This window comes from Trichosurus vulpecula, chromosome 1 (genome assembly GCF_011100635.1).
Source record: "Trichosurus vulpecula isolate mTriVul1 chromosome 1, mTriVul1.pri, whole genome shotgun sequence".
NCBI lineage: Eukaryota > Metazoa > Chordata > Mammalia > Diprotodontia > Phalangeridae > Trichosurus > Trichosurus vulpecula.
The window spans coordinates 568,559,703-568,584,925 of NC_050573.1; the positions used below are offsets into that span (position 1 = coordinate 568,559,703).

At 40.0% G+C, this 25,223-nt stretch overlaps 1 pseudogene; it reads right to left on the bottom strand.

Moving 5' to 3' along the window:
* Nucleotides 1–5,648: 5,648 nt before the first annotated feature.
* The window catches only part of LOC118842023, a 34,951-nt pseudogene continuing 15,376 nt past the window's right edge, over nt 5,649–25,223 (bottom strand).

The window sequence follows — 25,223 nt, forward strand, 5'->3', positions numbered from 1 at the left end:
TATGTTTGTGTTTTCTCTCAAGCTCAGGGTGCTGACTTTTTCCCCTGAACTAAGTGAATGATATATATGTATATGTTTAATTAAACCGAAGTTGTAAACCCCTTAAAGTTGCTTTCCTTAGAAAAGCAAATCAAACAACCTGTGCTAGCAGCCCTCCTGTGTACTGGTGTTTTTGGCCTTACACCTCCACAGCAGCTGCAAGCAGCATTGTTGTTACACTGCCACACACAGCAACACTAGCAAAATGTTTTTCATAGAAAAGACAATCATTTGCTGTCATACCTAGGATCAGTAAATGGGCTTCACAATTTTCCAAAAGTGACCTAGCTTCTTTTCCTTTGGCTTCTCAACTCTGGACCCAGGTCCTTTTAAAATTATACCATCTGTTTAGAAATACGAACTGTTGGAAAAACTCATGTCTACAGGATGTCTATTTAAATTCATGCTGAAAAATTCGGGCAACAGACATTCTTCATCCATTTGGTCTTTCATGTATAGATAGACAGGCCAGACTCCTTTGAGTAATTGATTGCAAATCTCTTGCATGAGGTTCCACAATGTACAGGGATTTGATTGAGTCAACAGATTCATTCGCAAACAAGTATGTGTGTAGCACCTCCCTTTACCCAAAGAATCCTTTATTAATGCTTGCCCTTTTCCTGGATCTCTTCCATTACAGTGCACATTTGTGTCCACACGTGTGCGTGTGTCCACACGCATTTCCTTGATTTATGCCTTGCCTGATGTTTATTGCTTTAAGCACTGAGCACTGAATAAGCTTATTGATGTTGCCATATTTTTACACTTAAATATATTTAATAAGTACAAGATGGGTGAGTTATGGCTAGACCACAGCCACTGTAAAAAAGATAAGGAAGTGTTAGTGGTCTATATATTCAATATGAGGCAAGAACAGGACAATGAATTCAATAATTCGATAAACATTTATTAAGCTCCTATTCCTTGCAAGGTTCTTGCTAGGTGCTAGGGATACAGACAAAACCCAAAGAAGCAGCGTATGATCTTAGGCTGCACTGAAAGGCTGCACAGAACAAGTAAGGGGATGAAATATCCTTTTGTTTTAGACTGAGTTCTAGACTTATCTAGAGCAGTGAGTTCAGTTCTAGGCACATTTTAGGAAGGAGACTAAAGAGGTCAAATACATCCACAAGAGAGTGACCAAGATGGTGCCAGGACTGGATACACATTGTAAGATGAGGGACTGAAGGAACTAGAGCACATAAAAAATTAGCTACTGAAGATACAAAGCTTCGTGTGATGTTACTGCCTCATAGTTATCAGTAAAGACATAATAGCTGACTACTCTTAGGATTTATAGGGAATGATTACTATCTATTTTAATGACCTAGAAACCCAGGCACTCCACTGTTTATTTAAGCAAGTTCCCTTTAAATAACTTATAATTTAATATCAAGAATTTTGTATGTAGGGCAGCTAGATAGCACGCTGGATAGAGCTCCAGGACTGGAGTCAGGAAGACCTAAGTTCAAATCTGGCTTCGACCACTGGCTGTGTGACCCTGGGCAAGTCACTGAACCCTGTTTGCCTCAGTTTCCTCATCTGTAAAATGAGATGGAGAAGGAAATGGCAGACCACTCCTGTATCTCTGCCAAGAAAACCCCAAACGGGGTCACAAAGAGTCAGATGACTGAAATGAGTGAACAACATCATTTTGTACGTGGTGGCAGTGGTTTAGGCAGTCCTAGTCTCTGGGCAGGGAATAAGTTTTGTATGTCAAGAATTTGCGGATATTGCTCTTTACTGATGTTGATAGTGACCCCACCACATATCTCCCTGATTAGCAGACATGGCTTATGAATTGCTGTAGTGCCGTCGCCCCTCCCAAACTCTGGTGGTGAGTGCTTCTGAATTTAGACAGGTCGACCCGCCAAAGACAGACAACTTATGTTGCTGTGAGGGAAGGGCCCACCCATCTGTGAGCTCTATTAGCATGAGAATGCAGGTTCCCTTACATACCCCAATGAGGCATTGTGTTATTCAGTTGTTTTGGTTGTGTCCCACTCTTCATGACCCCATTTGGGGTTTTCTTGGCAAAGATACTGGAGTGGTTTGCCATTTTCCAGCTTATTTTACAAATGGGGAAACTGAGGTTTACAGGGTTAAGTGACTTACCTAGGGTCACACAGCTAGTGTCTGAGGCTAAATTTGAACTCAAGAAGTCGAGTCTTCCTGATTCCAGGCCCAGCACACTGTTCATTTTGCCCCCTAGCTACCCCATAATGAGGCATTAGAGTAAGTTTCACAGGCTAACATGGATCTAGGACCTTATCAACGTAGATACTTCTGCTAGGGGTGCAGATCACAAGCCATCTATGAATTCTGTGTAATTCTTGCTCGTCCTTCCATAATCTTCCATAAACAACCCAGGCAACATGCTAGAGAGGGCTTCCTCTATGTGGTGTTTTTTGTTTTAACATTTCATGGTACTAGTGCAACACTCAGTCTGTTCACCTGTTCTACCTAGCTCTTACTGCGGCTCCTTTTCAGATCAAACATTTCCTGGGTTATATATTTTTATGTTACCCCCCCAACCCCACCCCAGGCAGAAGTTATGATCGGTAATATATTGTAACCTATTTATTAACTCATGACCCTTTGAATCACCTGTTACTTTTTCTTTTCAGTGGAGTATCACGATCAGCAGCCATATAGCATTTGGAAGATGAATGATATTAAAAAAAAACAAAACAGAGATGGCTTTAAGAATCAGGGAGAAATTGAAATGATTGAAAAAAACCCTGATTTCCCAATTGAAATTGGGTTCATTTTCTTCTTCCTATTTGATTGTGTTGTTCATCTGTAGTTTCAGTCCAAGTGCGTGTCATGCTTTGGGCAAATGGCGTCTTTCATTTACTCGTTTTTTCTTACATGAGTTGTTGGGTATCATTTGAAGAGTCACTATATTCACTTAAGTGGCCTTGCAGTATTCTGAGACTGAATACAGTTAGCTCTTCCTCATCACAGAGGTTAGGGGTGTGGCGCCCCTGCCATCTGGAAAATCTGTGTAACATTGCGTGTCTTCTGGTGGCTTTTGCATTCTTTTCACAAACTTTAACTTTTTACTTATTTTAGCTTAAAAAATAAATTATGTATATTTATATTAAAAGATAAAATATAGTGATATTATGTAATACTATACATATATTTTATGTATTTCTAAGTTTCTAAACCTTTTCTGTGTAATGTGCCACCATGGGAAAAATTGAGATGTGAAAGGAATAACTGTATAATCATCCACAAGCAGGGGCATCTGGAAGAATTCACTATTCATAAAGGATTCCTCTTTTACTGTGACCCTACACAGGACATAGTTTGAACACCTTTGTCAAGCAAATCCCTATTTTATGCCTTACTTGACATTGGCAACCCCAGGGTTGTTGAACAACGTTCTCTCTGATTGCTTCTTTTAAAGATTGTGTGTGTGTGTGTGTGTGTGTGTGTGTGTGTGTGTGTGTGTGTGTGTGTGTGTGTGTGTCTGTGTCTGTGTGTGTAGTCTACATTTTATTCTACTGCAGGGTTCCTTAATTGGGTGGAACTTGTGAACTTTTAAAAATATTTTGATAACTGCATTTCAATAGAATTAATTTCTTTTACAATCTTTCGCATTTTGTTTTATACATTTAAGCATATTCTGAGAAGGGGTCCATGGGCCTCACCAGACTGCCAAAGGGGTCATGACATAAAAAGATTAGGAATTTCTGCTTTACTGGGTCAAATGCATTTATTGTTTGTTTGGGAAATTGTATTCTCAGGCCCTCTCAATTATGAGATTGAAATGGCCTCCTGTCAAAAATCATTTACAAGTTTTCCTATCTTCTCTTATTTTTATCCTGGACATCTTTGATATTTATCTAGATCATTCTAGCACATGCTGATTTTACTGAGATATTGGCCAGTAGCTGTGGATGTCTTCAGTTTCTTTTTGTTAATGATTCCATCCATATTTTTTCTCCATTCATTTCATATAAAACAATACTTTAATACTGGTGTCTGGTTTACAAGGCACTTTTCCATACATTATGTCATTTGATTCTCACAACGACCTTGTGAGGTAGTGCAAATATTTGTGTTCCTGACTGTTGATGAGGGAATTGAAGTCACCCAGGTAGTAAGAGGCTTGTCTCTTAAGAGACACACCTGTTCTTAAACCTGTACCACCCCTTTCAGGCATTCCATGATGTAATCGGCACCATGTCTTTTTAGTCTGCCGAAGGAACACAGATGCAGCTCTTTCCCTTCAAAATGAGAACAAATAAGTTTTGTTCTTTCCTCTTCTTCCATCCCCATGGTGATATTTTAGGTGACCCAATCAAGAATGCCCCCAAATTGACATCTATACAACCCACAATCAGAAAAGGAAAAGTCATATGAGGAGTAGTGTTGATGAATACACAACCCAGAGAAATAATTTCTTCTGGGACAAAGTCTAACAAAAATCTGTTAAAAAATACTTTATCTGTTAAAAAAAAAAACCTGAACAAAAAAACACCCAACCAAAAAACAGCCCCAACAAAACAAAAACTCTTTAGGACAAAAAAATTTTAAATTTACTACATTTTTAAGAAAAATACCTGTATTAATACATACACATACATATATACATACATATTGCATATATATACTGCACCATTAATTAACATTACATGCCTTTCAGGATAGAATAGGACATATTTCTTCATACTAATTTAAAAGCTATGTATCGCAATTTAAAATCATTGCAGGAAAACTTCCTTTATTGTTTCTGTTGCTCACACTTTTAGCACTGGAAATAAGCAAACCATGGCCTGAATGCTGAAAACCATCTGCTATGTACCGATAATGATGGATAGCTACAGAATATCACTGTGGGATCATGTACTTTACATGGGTTTTGGTCATCCTACAACAGTATGGACTTTTAGCTAAGATGAGAGGAAGTAATGAAGCATGACAATTTAGAGGCTCATGGGGAACTCCACACTGAGTTTTCAACAAAAGCAAAATTGGTAACACACAGTTAGGGACATAGAGGTTGCATTTTCTTTATGACCATTACTGGCCAGCTCTGATGATTCCAAACACATCTTCTTCTGCAAAAGGCACTCACAAAGTTCCTATTTATAAATTATACAGTGCTATATACTGACCACAGACTGCTTAATATGAAACAGTGTATGGTTTATAAAAAAAAGTTAAGCCAAAGAGATGGTTTTAAGGAATAAAACCAGCATAAGAAATGCACATTTTTGATACTTGCACATTTTTAAAAAGTCAACATAACTTTTTTAAAATTTCACTGAAAAATTGGCTATTCTGATTTAATTAGCAATAGGAAGCAGTACATTAGTGGACTAGGAATGGAACTGAAAACACTGAAAGTAGACCAGCTTTTTTTAAAGGCCAAAGTAAAAGCAACAGTTTGCTGTCAAGGTTGGAAGATGATTCACATAAAACAGAAAGCATGGTGAGAGAGGGAGGCAGTGGAGGAGGCAGAGGGGAAGGGAGACCCTGGGGATAAGATTGTACATAAGCATATAAGTGAGCACATCCAGAATCCATGGTTATACTGTGCTCTTCTCCCTTCTGCAGTGGGAAGAGAGAATTTCTACCCATACCTATGGCCATCCTCATCGTGACACAACTGAACTAATTGAATTATAGGACATTCTGCTGTTACAGCTTGAGGCATAGGCTTCTTGGCCATTGGCATTTAGGTTTATTTTGAAAACAGAGGATGCCCTCAATCAAAAGTCGGCCATGTCACGGTGGCCTAGTTCTCTCGGTTTGGACGTTAGGGTACCAACAGCACTCTCAGGGTAGCTACACCATTTCTGGAGGAGAGCACATACTGGCCTTGGAAGGAAGTCCTTAGGAGTTCCATGACTATACCCAGGTTCATGGCAAGAAGGCACCAGTCCTTTCCCATAGGATTGGGTGGGTCCAACAGGTGGCTCAGTTTTCTCTGAGTTAGGAGGTTCAGTTCTGAAGCATGAATGTCCATTCCAAGGCTGCCCTGAGAGTAGACCTTGAGACACCCAAAGCGCATAATGCTACTGAAACTTTCCTTATAGCCACCCATGGTGTTAGTCAATGAGTTCTCTTTAAGGGTCTGTGCTTGGAAAAAGTCCCGTGGCTGGTAAATCATGACAGGCTCTTAATGTTCTCTCAGTTGCTGGGGCCTTAGATAATATTTCACTGTCAATAGGCCTGGTAAAGTGGTGGTCATGACATTCTCAATGGTACTACACACAGAATCCAGAAGCAGGCAACATTTGATCATCTCAGTTTCCAGCCCTGAACCTCAATGCCCTGCCCATGGTTGATCAATAGAACAAGCAACTCTGCCCTGCGGTGGGCAATTTTGGAGCCATTCACCCACAGTAGGATGTCTGCATCCCCTTTAGTGCTCTGTTGGTGAGTCCACCTGCACAGAATAACTTGTACCTTGTGAAAGATCCCACAGGGGAAAGGGCTGAGGTGCTCCACGGGGACAATTCAGACATCTCCATATATCATTGCTTCATCTTCTTCATCAGTCTAGGAGTGGTGCAAGTTGTCAGTCCTGATGAGGGCAGGGATGTCTACCATGGTCCCACTCTTCAGGTCCCAGGCACAGATATCCATAGCATCTAAGATCTGGATTAATTCTTCTACATCACTGTCTGATACTAGACGCTGAATGTCCTCCATGGTGTACTGCCCCCCTGCAATGGTGTAGGGCTTTGGAAGTCTCCACAGAGAGGAGCTTTCCCAAAACATTGGTGCACAGTCATCCTGCATCTAGGAATATGACTTCTTCTACAATCTCACTCTGCCAGAGGGAACAAGGAGTAGTCATTTCCTGGGAAGTAGATATGTAAATGGTAGGGTTTTTTCTTAGTTCATCGAAATGATTATATCAGTGACAAAAAGAGAGTCATCTTGCCCTTTGCTAAGGAACAAAACAAATTCCAGTAGCTACTGTCCTGAATCTCTAAGCAGTTATCAATTTACTCTTTTCTCTCACCCACAGAATATAGATATTGGTCTCTTCATTATATTCATTCGGATTGTCCTTCAGTGATTCCTTTATCTGAGTTTTTTTTGCTGCCTAGAGAAAAATGAACAGACCCAACAAGCTGATATTTCTCTAGCAGCTTGTATATGAAGTTCAAGTCCTTTTTGCCATCTCCTTCTGATGTAAATTTCTGATGAGAATTTTTATTTCTACTGCTTAACATAAGTGAATGATAAGTTCTTTGAATATCTCTCATAAGACCTTTCAGGTACAGGCATCAAGACACCTAACAGATGACCTCAATCATGGGCCAGATGTTGACCAAGCAGGTATACATCATTCACTTGCTCATTCATGGAAGTTATGATCACTTTATATATACTTTACTGAGGTCATCTGTGTATGATAAATCAATTGTGCCTCTCTTCGCTTATAATACCATAGAGCATGGCACCAGAATCTTCGCAGTTCTTGGAAAAGCACCTTTTGAAATTCAGCTTCCTTAAATATCTTTTAATGTTTCTTTTTTCTTAGTATCAATTAAAAAATAGGGGAAGATTTGTGAATTGTCAATTAATAAGCTTTGAAACATGGTCAACTTTCAGTCTTTACTACTGGCAGTAGGAGTGTACTGCTTTATCCTGAAAATCCAAAGTATATGTTATACTTGAACTCCTACCTTAAATAATTTTTTTTTAAATCAGAGATAACAAAATTAACTTATTTGAGTTCCCTTGTCAAATTCTCCAGGTTTTAGCATTCCAAATTAACCACCTGAACTTGGGGAGCTTTTCCTAAATACTCCCCCTTCCAAATCACAGAGCTCAATTTTCCCTTGGCCTAGGAACAGAGCTGAGAAATGAGCCACAGCACTGTGACTCCTTGGTTCATGAGGCTGGGCTGTGCCATGAAACAGTCATCTCAGTTCACAAGACATTTGCTAAGGGACGTAAAAGCCACCATGAAATCAGTGCTGTCATCGGTAGCTTTCTTCCCTTTTTCTAAGCCTAGAAATCCTTTGCCTAGGAATGAGTCAGGTTAGCACAAGTGTAGGAACTGTCCTTTTAATGAAGATAGAGGAAAAATATACCTACCATCAGGGCTTCTTAACCTGGGCTCCATGAACTTGGAAAAAAAATTTTCCCCATAACTGGATTTAAAAATAATCAGTTCCTTTGTAATCTTCTGTATGTTACTTTGTGCGTTTTAAAAAAAAACATTATTCTGAGAAGGGTCCATGGGTTTTACCAGACGCCAAAAGGAGTTTATGCCACAAAAAAGGTTAAGAATCCTTAGTCTAGAGGGAGGGTCCGCATCTCCCTGACATGCACAAAGGCAGACTTGAATGAAATCATTGTCACTGGACTGAAGATTTCCTCACTTCCTTTGTGATCTTAATTTGTTCAGTGCACTCACAAGGATGAGACAGGGGATGTTAAGCTAGCTGATCTCTCTCTCTCTCTCTCCATCTATCATCTATCTGAATTAGAATATATATGTCCACATATATGTGTATATACACACACACACACACATTCTGAATTAGAAAGTGGTCTAAAAAACCAGAGGGTAACATGTAGGAGAAACTTTGTTGTCAGCTATATGTCAGGTATAATGGAAAGTCCACTGAACCTGGATGGAGACTTGAATTCAGATCCCATCTCAGTCGCTAGCTGATCTTCTCAATTATCAGTACTGGCAATTCTAAGCCAGAGTTTCCTTGTGTGTAGCGGGGCGGGGGGGGGGGGGGGGAATTTAAATGACAAAAAGATATAAAAGTGCTTTGAAAATCTGAAAGCCTTATATAAATATCCATAACAGTTGTTTGTAGTAGTACCCCAAGAATTAATCCTGTCAACTTATTCATAACTTATTCAACATATTTAACTTACTCATATATCAATACATATTCATAAATATAGATAAATGGTTTTGGGGCCAAATGGAGCAGTGATGCAACCAGAACTGGACAATCCAAGTTGCAAATGTTACATATTTAAGACCTAAAATAACTTGTCATTTCCAAAGCATTTCTGGCTACAGATTCTTTCTGAAGGAGTTGTAGCTGCCAGGTCAAGACTGGTCAAATATTTCAGAACTCAAATGTATTTATTTATTTAAAAAATTCTCATTTTAGTACATTGCTTCTTATCTTACAATTTGGCTGCCACAACATACCACTGCTTTGGTGTCAAATGTGAGCTCGGATCATCTGGTCAAAGTGACAACATTTTGTCTAAGGTATCAGCCTTTTTAGCAGCTCAGTGAAAATACGTGGATATTAGAGAATGAGGTGAATCCAAGCCCCATCAAACATTGAATACTGAATCTACAAGACAGTACAACTGTGTAGAGAAGACCAATAGTCTGTGTTTTGAGAGTGAGAGGAAAGAGGCAAGTTCATAACTGGGCAGGGATATAGGTCAGTAGCCACTGGAAGTTCTTCTGCACTACAGCAAAGGGAAAAATGAATTTAAAAAGAAAATTACCAATACAAGCACTTTAATGTTCCAATGAAGAAATTGCTTAATTTTTTAAAAAAATAGTTAAGCTTATGCTATGTCTGATGACAAAGATGTGTGTGTGTATCTGTGTGTGTGTGTATACATATATATTTCCAGAAGAATTTTTCTTATTTTTAAGTATTATTTTTATTTATTTATATAATTATTTATATGTACAAAATTTTATAAATATCATATAAACATCAAGTATTTATTAAATATTACTATTATACAAATATAATTTATATAATATTAAATACTCTAACATTAATGATACATATATGATTATTACATAAGCAAACATTTATTATTTATATATTACATATAAAATATGTATTATATATATTTTTTTCTCCTTTTCTCTCCTTCCCTCCCTACTCTGTGTTCTGTCCACCCTCACTGCTATTCATGCTCATTACTCCATATTCAGGACCTTTTAAAAGACTGTGGACAAATGATCCCCTTCCCACCCCTCCAAGTATAGACCTTTCAAGAAAAGCAAACAAACATATCTCAGAAGAGAAGAGTTAGGGTTTCTTAGACTTCTTTAATCACCATGCTGTGGACTACTCACTTCTCCTGTGCTGTGGAGCTGCTGAGCAGCATGCCTTAAATCCTCTTCATTTACAAGTGGGTTCAGTTGGTCTTGCACATCGAATACAAACTGCTGAAGAGACATCAGCTGGTTGGGCCCATTCAGTTTTCTCCAGGAGGGCAGAGTGGAGATGATCTTCTCACACAGGTGTGTCATTGGAGGGCAAACCTAATGAACATCCATTTGTGTAACCAATTATTGTCTACACACTGAACATATACTTTCTTTTATTTTAAAGTTTTGGGGTTGTTGTTTTTTTAGGATTTACATTTTCTTTTTTTTATGTTTAAATTTAAATTTATTTATTTAACATATTTGGTTTTCAGCATTGATTTTCACAACAGTTTGAATTACAAATTTTCTCCTCATTTCTACCTTCCCCCCCACTCCAAGATGGCTTATATTCTGGTTGCCCTGTTCCCCATTCAGCCCTCCCCTCTATCACCCCCCTTCCCTCTCATCCCCTTGTCCCTTCCTTTCTTGTAGGGCAAGATAAATTTCTACGCCCCATTGCCTGTGTATCTTATTTTTTAGTTGCATGCAAAAACTTTTTTTGCTTTTGAACATCTGATTTTAAAACTTTGAGTTCCAAATTCTCTTTCCTCTTCCCTTCCCACCCACCCTCCCTAAGAAGTTGAGCAATTCAACCTAGGCCACACATGTATTATTATGTATAACCCTTCCACAGTACTCATGTTGTGAAAGGCTAACTACATTTTGCTCCTTCCCAACCCATGCCGCTTTATTGAATTTTCTCCCTTGACCCTGTCCCCTTTCCAAAGTGTTTGTTTTGATTACCTCCACCCCCATCTGCCCTCCCCTCCATCATCCCCCCCCTTTTATTTTTTTTTATCTTCCTCCCTCTTCTTTCCTGTGGGGTAAGATACCCAACTGAGTATGTATGGTATCCCCCCCTGAGGCCAAATCTGATGAGAGCAAGCTTCACTCATTCCCCCCTCACCTGCCCTCTCCCCTCCTCCCACAGAACTGCTTCCTCTTGTCACCTTTATGCGAGATAATCCACCCCTTCTATCTCTCCCTATCTCCCTCTCTCAGTATGTTGCTCTCTCATCCCTTAATTTCATTTTATTTCTTTTAGATATCTTCCCTTCATCTTCAACTCACCCTGTGTCTGCTCTCTCTCTTTTACATATATATATAAACACACACACATATATATATATATATATATACACATACATACATATACACATAGATATATACATACACACACATTCACTTATATATATATACATAAACATATGTATATATATGCATATTCCCTTCAACTACCCTAATACTGAGGTCTCATGAATCATACAAATCATCTTTCCATGTAGGAATGTAAACAAAACAGTTCAACTTTAGTAAGTCCCTTGCAATTTCCGTTTCTTGATTATCTTTTCATGCTTCTCTTAATTCTTGTGTTTGAAAGTCAAATTTTCTATTCAGTTCTGGTCTTTTCACTGAGAAAGCTTGAAAGTCCTCTATTTTATTGAAAATCCATATTTTGCCTTGGAGCATGATACTCAGTTTTGCTGGGTAGGTGATTCTAGGTTTTAATCCTAGCTCCATTGACCTCCGGAATATCGCATTCCAAGCCCTTCGATCTCTTAATGTAGAAGCTGCCAGATCTTGGGTTATTCTGATTGGGTTTCCACAATACTCAAATTATTTCTTTCTGGCTGCTTGCAGTATTTTCTCCTTGATCTGGGAGCTCTGGAATTTGGCGACAATATTCCTAGGAGATTTCTTTTTGGGATCTATTTGAGGAGGCGATCGATGGATTCTTTCAATTTCTATTTTGCCCTGTGGCTCTAGAATATCAGAGCAGTTCTCCTTGATAATTTCTTGAAAGATGGTATCTAGGCTCTTTTTTTGATCATGGCTTTCAGGTAGTCCAATAATTTTTAAATTATCTCTCCTGGATCTATTTTCCAGGTCAGTGGTTTTTCCAAGGAGATATTTCACATTGTCTTCCATTTTTTCATTCCTTTGGTTCTGTTTTATAATATCCTGATTTCTCATAAAGTCACTAGCTTCCACTTGCTCCAATCTAATTTTTAAGGTAGTATTTTCTTCAGTGGTCTTTTGGACCTCCTTTTCCATTTGGCTAATTCTGCCTTTCAAGGCATTCTTCTCCTCATTGGCTTTTTGGAGCTCTTTTGCCATTTGAGTTAGTCTGTTTTTTAAGGTGCTGTTTTCTTCAGTGTATTTTTCAATATTTTTTTGGTCTCCTTTAGCAAGTCATTGGCTTGTTTTTCATGGTTTTCTCGCATCCTTCTCATTTCTCTTCCCAATTTTTCCTCTACTTCTCTAACTTGCTTTTCCAAATCCTTTTTGAGTTCTTCTATGGCCTGGGGCCAGTTCATGTTTTTCTTGGAGGCTTTTGTTGTAGGCTCTATGACTTTGTTGTCTTCTTCAGGCTGTATGTTTTGGTCTTCTTTGTCACCAAAGAAAGAATCCAAAGTCTGAGACTGAATCTGGGTGCATTTTCGCTGCCTGGCCATATTCCCAACCAAGAACTTGACCCTTGAGTTTTTCAGTGGGGTATGACTGCTTGTAGACTAACGAGTTCTATGTTCCACGTTTGGGGGGGAGGTGCCAGCTCTGTCAGACCTGCACTACTCCTTCCCCAAGAACCCCCAGTCCAGACTGGGCTTAGATCTTCAGCAGGCTGTTGCACTCCTGCTCTCATCCACCACTTAATTCCTCCCACCAGGTGGGCCTGGAGCCGCAAGTAACAACAGCTGTAGTTGCCCCACCTCCGCTGCCCCTGGGGCTGGAAGCCGAACCCCGAACTCCTTCCACTCCCGCAGCTTTTCCCACTAACCTTCTCCGTAGTCTTTGGTGTTTGTGGGTTGGGGGGTCTGGTAACTGCCACAGCTCACATATTCAGGGCGTTAGGGCCCCCTCCGCCCTGGTCTGGATGGTACACGCCGCTCAGGCTGGGCTCTGCTCCACTCCGTTCCCAGCTCCCAGCTCCGTGTGGGATAGACCTCACCCAGAGACCATCCAGGCTGTCTTGGGGGTGGAGCCCTGCTTCCCTCTGCTCAGGATTTACATTTTCTTGTCTTTTACAGTCAAATGTTATTTGTGTACATACTCTGGTTATACTCGATCTTTTTTTTTTTTAGAAATAGAAAAAAATTATAAGCTATATAATTTAGACAGCTGACAGTTGTTCACACTGCTCACAGGAGCCACAATTACTTTAATTCACTAATGGTTAATTTGAGCTTTTCCTTATCAGCTCCAGAAAATTCACAATTTTTCCATTTTTGTGGAATTGAAATGTTGGCATGCATTTCACTTCACACTCTGTAGCAACACCCTGACAGCCATCTCCACCCACTTCTGTGAAGATCACCTCTGGGTACTTTTCACCAAGTGAATGAAAGAGGCTTGATCATTTTGCATGGTCCGTACTATGTTCCTGAGAAGTCAACTACTACTAATTTTTCTCCAGCATCTTTCAATTCTGAGTCAAAGTTTTCCTTGCTTTCCTTCTGTTTCACCGTCTTTTACAGTGTCTCAGGAGGCACAGGCAGCTCAGTACGCTTGGGAGGAGGGAGATGCTTGGGAGCAGCGTGCTGCACTGAGAGCTCAGGCGGCACTGAGGCGGAGGCTGAGACCACTGAGAGGCCCTTGTCTGGGCAGGCGGGTGGGGAGATGGGGATGTGGTTGATTTGAAGAGTCCCAGTGCCTTGGGTCCAGGTGACTTGAGCTTGCTAGGTCCAGGTAAGCCTGAGCCTTTCCTGTATGTGCTTCTTTCTGTGGGAGATGCAAGAAAGTCTCTTTTAAAGTTTTTTAAATTGATCTTTTGTTTTATTTCTTATATCAGAGAATTTTTTTAAAGAAAAAATGAGAGGAAGAGGAAAAAAAAATCAGAAAAACGAATCAGTACATTGAAACAAAGCTGACGGCCTGTGCAGTAGTACACAGTAGTGGACCTTTCACCTCTGCAAAGGAGTCTGGGGAAGTGTTGAAGGTACACTTTCAGTAATAATTATGTTTATCTGTAAGAAATGGGGGGAGCAATTTTGTTTCCACAAAGTTGAAAGTATCCCTCTCCCCTGACCTCCCCCCAGCTTTAGCAGAATGTAAGTCAGGTGACTGATAAGAATTAGTTCTTATCAGAGCTGTGATCTAGCAGACACCAGGCTTTGGGTCGGGTGAAAGGTTAGAGGCTGGTACCCATGCTTAAAGGAGCCATTTGAGGAGGACATGAGGTAGGCAGTCAGGGAGTTGTATCTGGCCAATGAAGAGCCTGGCAGGAGATTCAGATTTGGAGTCAATAAAAGGACTGGTGGCCATCCGAGTCCTTTGTACTTTCTCCTGTACTCTGTTCAGGGGATGTGAGAAACGTGGTTTTGGGGATCACTGGACTTCCTAGGCAGGGCCAAAGTCCTGAAGAAGAACCCTGTGGTAAACCCTAGGGAAGGCTGTACAGACCACAGGACTCCCAGAGGAAGACCAAGTGGTAGCCATCCCTTAATCTGTGGGGATCACAGGGCCTCCTATGGGTCAGACCCTAAGGAAGACCCAAGTGATGGCCCCTTAGGATGGCAGTAAGATCACAAGGCTCCCGAGACAGGGCCGGAAGTCCCATGTGATGTCCCCTTAAGAAGGCCGTGCAGACCCCAGGGATCGCCAAGGGAATCCAGAGTGGTAGCCTTCTTAACACCGCAGTGGGGATCACAGGACACCCCAAGACAAGATCCAGGAGTAAGCCTGGCGAGCTTCCGCTGCCTGTTGCTTCCCTTCACTTGACCTTAGGAAAATCCATGTGATTTGCCCATTCACACCCACCAAAGAAGTCAGGACCAGAGTGGGCAGAGGAAGACATTTTATTATGCTCCCCAAGAGAACAGGTGTAGTGCTCAAGGGAACACTCACACCAATACAGCTGCAGGAGCAGGGGTAACCATTCCCTTTACTCCTGCTAGAGTCATGGTTAGTTTACAATCTTTGTTTTTTACATAATTTTCCTAGGTTATACAGTTTATATAAATAGGATAATAAGGATACAGAAGCAAAAGTGAAGTTAACTAGATTTTCCTTGTCCTGGTTTAGGATTAAACTATATTCTTTTACTTCCCCTACTTTCCCTCTTTAACATATGCAAATGATGCAAATCAGTAGGCCTGGATTCTTGACCAAGACCAGACCCTAGATAAGCTTGAACAGGTTCAAGTGGGTTTGGCCTCTCTAATTCCCCAGACTGCCTTCTCAAAAAGTATGCACATGCGTACAAGCCTCTGACCTCTCACCTGATCGACCTTGAGGCCTAGTTTCTGCTAAAGCTGGGGTGGGGGAGGGCAGGGAAGCACACCTTTAGTTCTGTGGAAACAAAACTCCTCCCATTTCTTACAGGGGACTATCCATTTATTCAGACTGAATAAATGTAAAATATAATTAAAACGTTCCTGGCTTCCCAACGAGTAGTGTTTATTCCTAGACAACATGAGTATTTTTATAACATTAATCCAATGTTACTTTGAGGGGTGGAAGGGGGAACAAAAGACTTAGGTTGTTTTTTTTTTTTGAGTGAGCACTCTGCAGTTTTCAATGTCAACTCTAATCAGAATCCAATCAACTGTTTTTTTGTATCTATCAAAAATTCTGTTGAGAATTTTCATTTCTACCACTTAATGTAAATGAATAACAGTTCCCTGAATGTCTCTTAAGACCTTACAGGCACAGAAATAGAAATGCATGCAAATGTGGACTCATTCATTCAATAAATGTTGAGTGAATGGGTATTCTTTACTCATTTGCTCATTGACAGAAAAAATGACAACTTTATGGAGAATGAAACAGGAAATGTGGGTGGGTAGGTGTGGTTCTCTAAACAATAATGGTAAGTTTCTGCCAAATGAAGAACAGCACTTCTTGTAGGATGATATTTTCAGTTATATCTGTTTGAAAACACTTGGCATTCATTGTTCAATCTTCCATAGAAAATGAAACTTGTAGAGCTGTATAACTATTGCATAACCACAATGAAAAAAACAACTGCAATGCATTCTGAGTAGAACAATCATCCTGCCTCTGCCCCCTCCTCCCTCTAAGCTTTCTTTCATACTGTTGCCAGAATAGATATGTTCACATATGTTCACATCACTCTCCTGTCTCACAAATAAAGTTCAAACTCCCTTTCTTGACATTCATGATCTCCGTAATCTTGTACCACCTAAACTTAGCCCTTGTTCTCATGCTGCTGTCCTCCACATCTAGATTCAGTCAAAGTGTTCTGGATAGAGAGAATATCAACCAAAATGAACTGAATGCTCCTTTTCGTCTCTTTAGGCCAAGGACACCCTCTTCGCCTCCCCTGCACTGGGTGAATTCACATTTATCTGTTAAAGATGAACTAAAATGCAACCTCTTACAATAATCTCCTCCTAGGCCTCTTGTAGCACTTTGTCTAGCAACTTCCTAGTGCCCTAGACAAGATTTTGTGCATTACTTTACTTCTCACTCCCACAATACTTCAAGAGATTAAGGACGTTTAAATTTCTAAAGCCTTTATTTCCTCCAGGGCATAAGCAAATACTCTGCACACACAGACATAAGTGTTTATAGAATGCACATGGGGAAAGGAATTTGAATTTTCCTTTTCTAGTCTTATGTTTTAGGTCTACTATGTTTCCGATAATATACAAGCTTTAAAAAAATTAAGCAAGACCCCAAAATTATTGGGGAGTTTGTCAATTCATTTGTTGGAGTTCACGGAGAGGCTAAATTACCCTTCCCACCTGTATGCCCAGAAGGTGATATTATGAATAGTAGATGGAGACCAATATTTAATGTTGTCCCCTTATCCCTATGTGGACTGGGGTGCTCAGTGGATGAGCTTCGAGTTCTTTCGTGTAAGAGTTGGGTTGACTGAGTCAATCAATTGAATTAACTCAACCTCACTTAAAATAAGGGTCTGTATGAAATGCCCTGATGCCTTAATGAGGTAAGAATGTTTCCCTATTGAATCAAAGGCTTTAGACTAAGTGTAAAAAATCCCTTATCAATTTTAGGTATCCTGCAAACTGATTAGATGAACTTAAGTGATGATACACAGGTAGGATGTTTGGATTGACCAGTGAAATTTGGTCATACCCAGTGGGTTATCTATAAAAAGGTGGGCCAGCAGACATTGGAGAGTTTGGGGACTTAGTGGTAGAAGCCCCTGGCCAAATCCTTGAGGAGGAATTTCTTGACAAGGAGGGAGGGTGGGGAGTGTACTTTGGACTTCCTTTCCCATTGCAGTGACCAAAGGACAACTTTGTGAACTTCAGAGGATTTGGATTTGTTCCTAAGCATTCCAGCTGTGTCTCTAGGACAGCAATGGCTGATGGGTAGCGAAATAACAACAAAGTGCCTGCCTTGGGTTTGGGGCTGAGGGGTGCTCGAGACCCCAAAATACCGACCCACTGGGTCCTGCCAAAAGAATTCGACCCAAGCCTTCTCAGCCAAGGAAAAAGACAAAGTTTATTAAGGGTTTGCATAATGGGTTAAGAAATCCCACCCTTTGTGACACCTGTTTTCACAAGTGGGCCAGATTCAATTTGAGCTGAGCTAGATTGAATCTGAGCACCTTCATGGAGACAGGATGAGACTTATATACACAAAGATTGTAGGAGGGATCTAAGGTGGTCCTGGGGTGATGGGAGGAGGGGTTTAGGGAGGGTCTTGAGGAGGAGTCTAAGGAGGAGTTTGGTGAGACTGGGATGAGGTCAGACTCCAGGAACCAAGAGAATGGGATTAAGGGTGAGAAGTAGCTGAAGGCTACCAGGAGATAACAAGACCATGTAGGGCTAGGCTAGTTTAAGGGTAACAGATTTGGGCATAGACACTGACAAGATCAGGGGTAGAAACTAGCCAGATCAAGTGGGAAGATTCAAGGAGAGTTCAAGGGGGTTCCCAGAGACTGCACCCTCATCATTAGGGGCCAAAGATAATTGGACTCAATGAGGAAAGGCAGATTCCAGGTTCTACAAGGATCCTAGCAAAAAAAGCTACACCACACCTAAGGGGGCTTGAGCAAAAATACTTCCAGGAGCTGTGAATTACCCCTTTGTCACAAACACTTTCTAAGCTTGAGCCCAGTTTGTCCAGAACTCCCTCTGTCATGTGGAAGAGTGCGCCACAGACTTTTAGGAGGAATGTTTTGTATCACCTGTTCTTACTATATACCATCTTAATAAGTGCTGATTAAATCTGGTTGACTGATGGACATCAACCGATAATCAATGGGGAAAAGTGCCTCAGTGTTAAAGTAAGTTGGAGTTAAAGGAAGAGAAAAACATTTCCCAATCCTCGGGGCTACAAGGAAGGGAGATGCAGCAGCCTGGTGACAGCATCTACAGAGCATGTGCTACATCTGGAATTGCGGCAGGTAACAGAACAACCCACAGCTCACGTACAAGTGATTTAATGGTTGGATGGTTTAACAAACAATTATAAGGATAAGACACGTCTACATTTAAACTCCAACAATTTTTTTTTAGCTTTGGAAGCAATTAAAAAAACAAACCCTCACCCAATATAGTTAAGTGATACAGAGGGTAGAATGCTGGACTTGGAATTAGAAAAATTTGAGTTCAAATGTTGCTTCAGATACTTATTTAGCTGTGTGACCTTGGGCAAGTCATTTAACCTCACTTAACCTCAGTTTCCAAATTTGATTGCCTTTAGGATAGAAATACAAATTCTATGTTTGACATTTAAACCCCTGTAAATCTGGCTTTAACTTACTAACTTTAACTAACTTTCTAGACTGATCTCACATTTCTTGCCTTCATACGATCTCTGTACCAACCAGACTGTCCTGTTGTTTAGTCATTTTCAGTCTGGTCTGACACCTTATGACCCCTTTTGGAGTTTCCTTGGCCAAGAAATTGGAGTGGTTTGCCATTTCCTTTTCCAGCTCATTTTACAGATGAGGAAACTGAGGCAAACAGCATTCAGTGACTTGCCCAGGGTCACATAGCTAGTAAGTGTCTGAAGCTAGATTTGAAGTCAGGTCTTCCTGACTCCAGGCCCAGTGTTCTATCTATTGTACCAACTAGCTGCCCAATACATGGCATTCCTGGTCTTCACTTGGCACATGTGGTTCTTCTAGTCTAGAACTTGCTCACTCTTCCCTTCCACTTAGTAGGTTTCTTTTATACTTGGCTCCTGTGCCATGCCATTATCTTTGTGGGACTTCTTCTAATCTTCTCCTCCTGTGTCCCAATTATTATGTGTTATCCCCCCTCATGAAATTATTTTGCATTTACTTTATATGTACTTCAAACATAGTAGCCAATAATAGCTAGCATTTATGTAGTGCTTTAAGGATTGCAAAGCAACAACAAATGCGAGAGGAAGGTCCTATCATTATGCTTATTTTCAAGATAAGGAAACTGAGGCAGGTGGTGGTTAAATGACTTTCCCAGGGTTCTACAGCTGGTTAGTGACTGAGATTAGATTTGAACTCAGATCTGACTCCAGGTCCAGGACTCTATCTAATATACCACCTACTTGCCACATCTATTTAATTCTCTTTGTACATGTCTTTTCCCTAGTAGAATTCCAGGTCCTTGAGTTTGGGGACTTCATTACTTCCTTTGTTGCCTCAGAATCTAGCACAGTCTTCATCTCTTCCTCTTCACCCCGTCGTCTTTTCAGCTCCCTCTTATTGGTTGTCTTACCCCATTAGAATCAATCAGTAAACATGCAATAAGTGTCTACTGTAAGGGGACTGTCCTTTCTGCTTGTTGTCTTTGTATTTCTTAGCCGTGCCCAGCACATATAAGTGCTCAATAAAGGCTTGTTGGCTTTCCATAAAAACTTAATAAATAGCTATTTAATACCCCCTTTCAGTAGTACCATGTCTGAAGGTACTAAAGTAGCATCCATTGTCAATATCCCCTCAGAAATTTGGGCTCTCACCTAAAGAGGCTAGAGTCTTCACTGAGAGTTCCTACTTATAGAAACAGTCTGACTTCTTATATCTTGCAAATGATTTTGTAATAGCTTCATGTCTTTAGATCCAGAAGCACCAATATCGAAAACAAATAGCGTGTCAGAAATATGAAGATCATTCCCAAATCTAAGAGAAAGGAGTAGTAGGACAAATGGATAGGAATTTCTTTTTTTTAGAAAGAGATGGACATAATTTTGTTCAAGATCCTGTAAAGTGAAGTACAGTTATCCCTTCTACATCACAGGGGTTAGGGTGCAGAACCCCCCAGTCTGGAAAACCTGTGTAAAATGGGATACCCCATAATACTATAGAAATGACAGTGATGATAAATGGTCCACAACATTCATACTTTGGTATGAATGTAACTGTACACTACTCACACAAACAATGAAATCTCACTTACGAAAGCCTGGAGGACACCACAAAAAAGAATGAGAAAGAGAAAGACACAATATGGCAACAGGAATGAGATCATAATACTAAACATACATTGAAAAATTTAATCCTATTGTAGCTTTTTAAACTTACAGGTTTTCTTACTATTTTCTTGCAAGAATGGGATTTTACACAGATTTTGCTGGTGAAGAATGGTTCTCCCATTAGATGAAGAACCAAAAGGGATTTGTATTCCAATTCATTCCCTCTCCTCAGCAACAACATTTAGACAATCTGTTTTTGTTAAATTGGCCACTGCTCTCAAATTTATTTGCCTTTGAATTTTTCTATGACAAAATTAAAGAAAGAAGGATGGTTCCCTTTTGTAATTTTTTATTTAATAGATAGGTTGGAGAATGTGGTAATCCTTGGGCTTTGTCTGGCTTATAATTTAATTCTATTTTGACACTGAGATAAATACCAAAGAATTAACATCAATTGCTAAAAAAAGACTTTGCAAATCTTAAAATTCTAAGTAAATGAGTAGTTATATTATGACACAGAACATTCTAAACTTGGAGTATGCAAGGAAAAATCTTTAGAGGCAATATCCTAAATAGCCATAAGATGGAGGTGTTACTCCATAAAATTCTCTCTTCTTCATATAGTCGTTTCTGTCTTTCTTTCAGTATTTCTTTATCCATCTCTTTTTCTTCTTTTCCTTCCCTTTCTCCTCTCTCTATAGAGTGAAACTGATATTCATTGTTTAAAATTGTTATATTTCCGATATAGTGTTTTATGTCCTCAGTTCTAAATTTATAAAGAACATGAAGAAAAATGAAATAAAATAGATTTTAAAAATTTATATAGCCCCTTTTTCCCATGGGGAATCTTGACAGAAGATTCCTTATCCCTACTTTAAAGGAGGAACTAGGTCACACCACTCATTTCATTGTTTTGCAGAAGAGAAATTCTGAAATGGAGCATTGCCCCCTGGTGGTAGGAAATACAACTGCTCTGGCTTATGGTGCAGTGGATAGAGCACTGGGCATGGAATCAGGAAGACTCCTTTTTCTGGGTTCAGACAGTTATGAGCTGCGTGACCCTGGGCAAGCCTCAGTTTCCTCATCTGTAAAATGAGCGAGAAAAGGAAATGGAAAACCAGACCAGTATCTTTGCCAAGAAAACCCCAAATAGGGTCACGGAGAGTCGAACACGATTGAACAATAACAAACTGGCGGCAGGGATTACTTTTAGTATTGCTGCCTGGCTTCCCATAGTTCCAATGGATTTTCTCCCTTGAGAAATGTTGGAGTATACCTCAGAGCAGGCTTTTTGATTCCTACAAACCAGAAACAATAGCTCCAAGATAAAAAAGTTGACCAACTAATATGATCCAAGTGACAATGAGAAATGGCCGGTTATTAATTTAATATTTGAGAGAAGAACTGAGAAGTGGTTTTTAAAAAAATTAAATAATAAATCCCACAAGTCTATTGCTTTTCAACCAATTAAGAGAACAGAACCGTGTTGTCAGATATTCAACGGATAAGAAAGGCTGAATGTAGAAAAGAAATACAGAAATATACAACCTGTCAGCTCAAACTACTGGCAGGATTCAAGCAATGCTACGTATGTGCTAAATGCTTCAGGAATCATGAGTGGTAGGAGACACATATGGGAAAAATTCAACATCAAAGAAGAAACCACAACATTCTTATCAAAGAAATGTTCACATGCACACATATTACCTGTATCTTACCTATGGGTTCTTCAACAAGGAAAAGTGACTTTCAGAAACCAAGCCAGAAAATCACTTGATTTAGCTGGATCTCATAAGGTTCTTCCAGGCTGAAAAGCACAATGTGAATTGAAGTGGGATCATTTGCCACAAAATAATCAATTGTAGCAGCAGAAATAAAGAGGATTCCCAGAGAGCTCCCACACACTGAAATCACCAACTCCTACAGAGAGAGAAATAAGAACTATTGTGTGTCTTCAAATAGCAAAAGGCTAAATTTTATTTGGCTTCTCCCAAAGTGATCTAGGAGACTAGAATTTGAGGCAGCATTTATTTTAGATGTACCTAAACTGCTGTTTCAAGTATATGAAATCATAGAAATTATTAATATTAATAAATATCAATGGCAGACCACTGATGTAGGTGCATTTACACGTGCATGTACATGTACACCTACATGTAATTTACATGGAAATTACATGCCTAACAGCAATTTTAAATTCCTGTTAAGGCTCGTTTGGATACTCCATTGTGGCATAGAAGAGAACTCATGTGAGAGGTTCTGGTAATGAAGCACAATCTCTGGCTGTTTCTTTCAAGCAGGAAAGGTTTTAAATATGAACCTGATGATGGACAACATGGATACTGGCCAAGGATAGGTGTAATTAACTTTGGAGCAACTCATCCCCAGAGGGCTGGTTGTAATTAATTTTTTGGCCACATTAATTCCTGAAACAGTCATTAAACATGTAGAAGGGTTATGATCTGTGTTGGTTGTGGGTACCCGCACTAATGAAATCATGGGCCCTTTTAGGCACTGAAGAAATACATTTAATAGGAGGCTAGCTAGAGAGATGGATTTGGGAGTCAGGAAGATCCAAGTTCAAATCCTGTGTTGGTTACTACCTATGTGACCTTGAGCCAGTTAGCCTCAGTTTCCTCATTTCTAAGATGATGATCTATTTCCCATGGTGGTTGTTAGGATCAAATGAGCAAATGGACATAAAGTGCTTTGCATACCTTATAATGCTACATAAATGTTAGCCGCTATTATTATGTCACATGTATATATGATAACCTATATTTACATAATGCTTTAAGGTTAGCAAAATACTTTCCTCACAACCCTGTGAAGTAGGTGGCACAAATATTATTATGATTTCCATGTTATTGGATAAAGAAACTGAGCCGCAAGGAGTTTAAATGACCTTCCTTTGATTTTATGGGGCAGTTAGTGGATAGTGCACTCAGTAGAGTGCCAGGCCTGGAACTGGGAAGACTCATCTTCCTGACCTCAAATCTGGCCTCAAATGCTTACTAGCTGTGTGACCCTGAGCAAGTCACTTAAACCTGTTTGCCTCAGATTCCTCACCTGTCAAATGATCTGGAGAAGGAAATAGCAAACTACTCCATTATCTTTGCCAAAAAACACCTCCAAAACAAAATGGGGTCACAGAGACCTGGACATGATAGAAAAATGACTTAACAAAGACAAATTTTCAATAATAGTTAGTGGTATTAGGCTGCTAAGGAAATGCAGCATGGTAGAGAAAGGGCTGAATCTGAAACATGGGAAGACCTGTGTTTGGGTCCTCTCTCAGTCGTCAGCTGTGGGACCCAGGGCAAGTCATTTAATCTCTGATCCTCCGATTCCTCATCTGAGGATAAAATTAGGACCCATTTCACTGTTGTCCTGAGGATCAAACATAGAGTGCTTTGTAAACCTTGTTCTAAAGGACAATCATTCAACTGGTGCTTTTTGCTGATGTGGATACTCCCTCTACTGGGTCCTTTACAGGGCTTTTTCCCCCCTAGACTTAGTCCATTGTCTCAATTGTATTCTTTTGCCTTTTCACATATCACTAACAAGTATGGTAACTTTCGGGAATATCTCTCTCTAGCAGACTAAGGTTTAGAGAGAAATCGTCTTTAAAAGATAAGTCAAGGGATTCAGTACCTTTTAGGAAAGAATAGCCCCACTTCATGGGAAGCACAAATAGATAGGCATTCTGGATGTTGATCGCTTTGGTCGACTGGTCATCAGCTGAGCCGTGGGTATGGTGGGAAGGAGACACAAACACTTCAAGCATTCTTTTGGTGGGACCTGGCTCAGCTTCCTACAACTTCTCACACTTAGGTTTTCACAGCCAGGTTACAGGTTGTTGATACTCACTGATACTAGGATGCATAAGAAAAAAGGAGGTTAATCACTTATTACACAAGAAAAGGCATACCTCAACCAGGAGGGCATTTTGTTGAATTGTACCAGATCTTTTAAAGAATATGCTGTAAACATTAATTAATATCTATGGTCTATGGAAAGAAAGAAAAAGATACCAGTTTCCACATCTGTAAAATTGATGTCAGAGTAGGTGTTCTCCAAGGTCCCTCCTGGCTTGGAATCCTGTTATCTTAGAGAAAGGTTGTTCTATTCTTCCCCTGGGCAACATTGTAGCTGACTGAGTTACCTAAATGGATTTTGGAATAACGCTGTCTTAAGAGGAACTCCCAAAAGGAAGCAACAAGGAGAAAACAGTTAAATGCCAAGGGCAGCTTTGAGTGCTAGAAAAGGAATAAAGGGGACGGGGCATAGAGTTTAGAATATTATGTCAGGCATTTCAGCCCCTCATTTAACAGATGAGGAAACTGAGGCACGTTAGGGTGTACCTTGTTCAAGGCCTCAGAGCTGGTTGGCTCCCCTTGTATCTGCAGAAGATAATTCCTTTCCAGAGTGAAGTGGTGGGCCAAAGTCAAGGTTGCAGGGAGAAGGGGACTAGGACATTTTGTATGTTTCCTATACACTTAATCCTGGAGTACTCACATTAGTGACTCCAGTAAAAAAAATTGGCGCGCTTTATTTGTTGAAAGAAGAATATCTGGTTTTAGTGGAATTGCTGATGTAAGTACTCCAGGATTAAGTTAGAACCTATAAAGTTCTCTTTCTCATCATAAGAGTAAATGGGACAGATGACAATGGTGATGATGGGAAAACGGGGAATTTCAGGAGTCCTTTCCTTCTTATG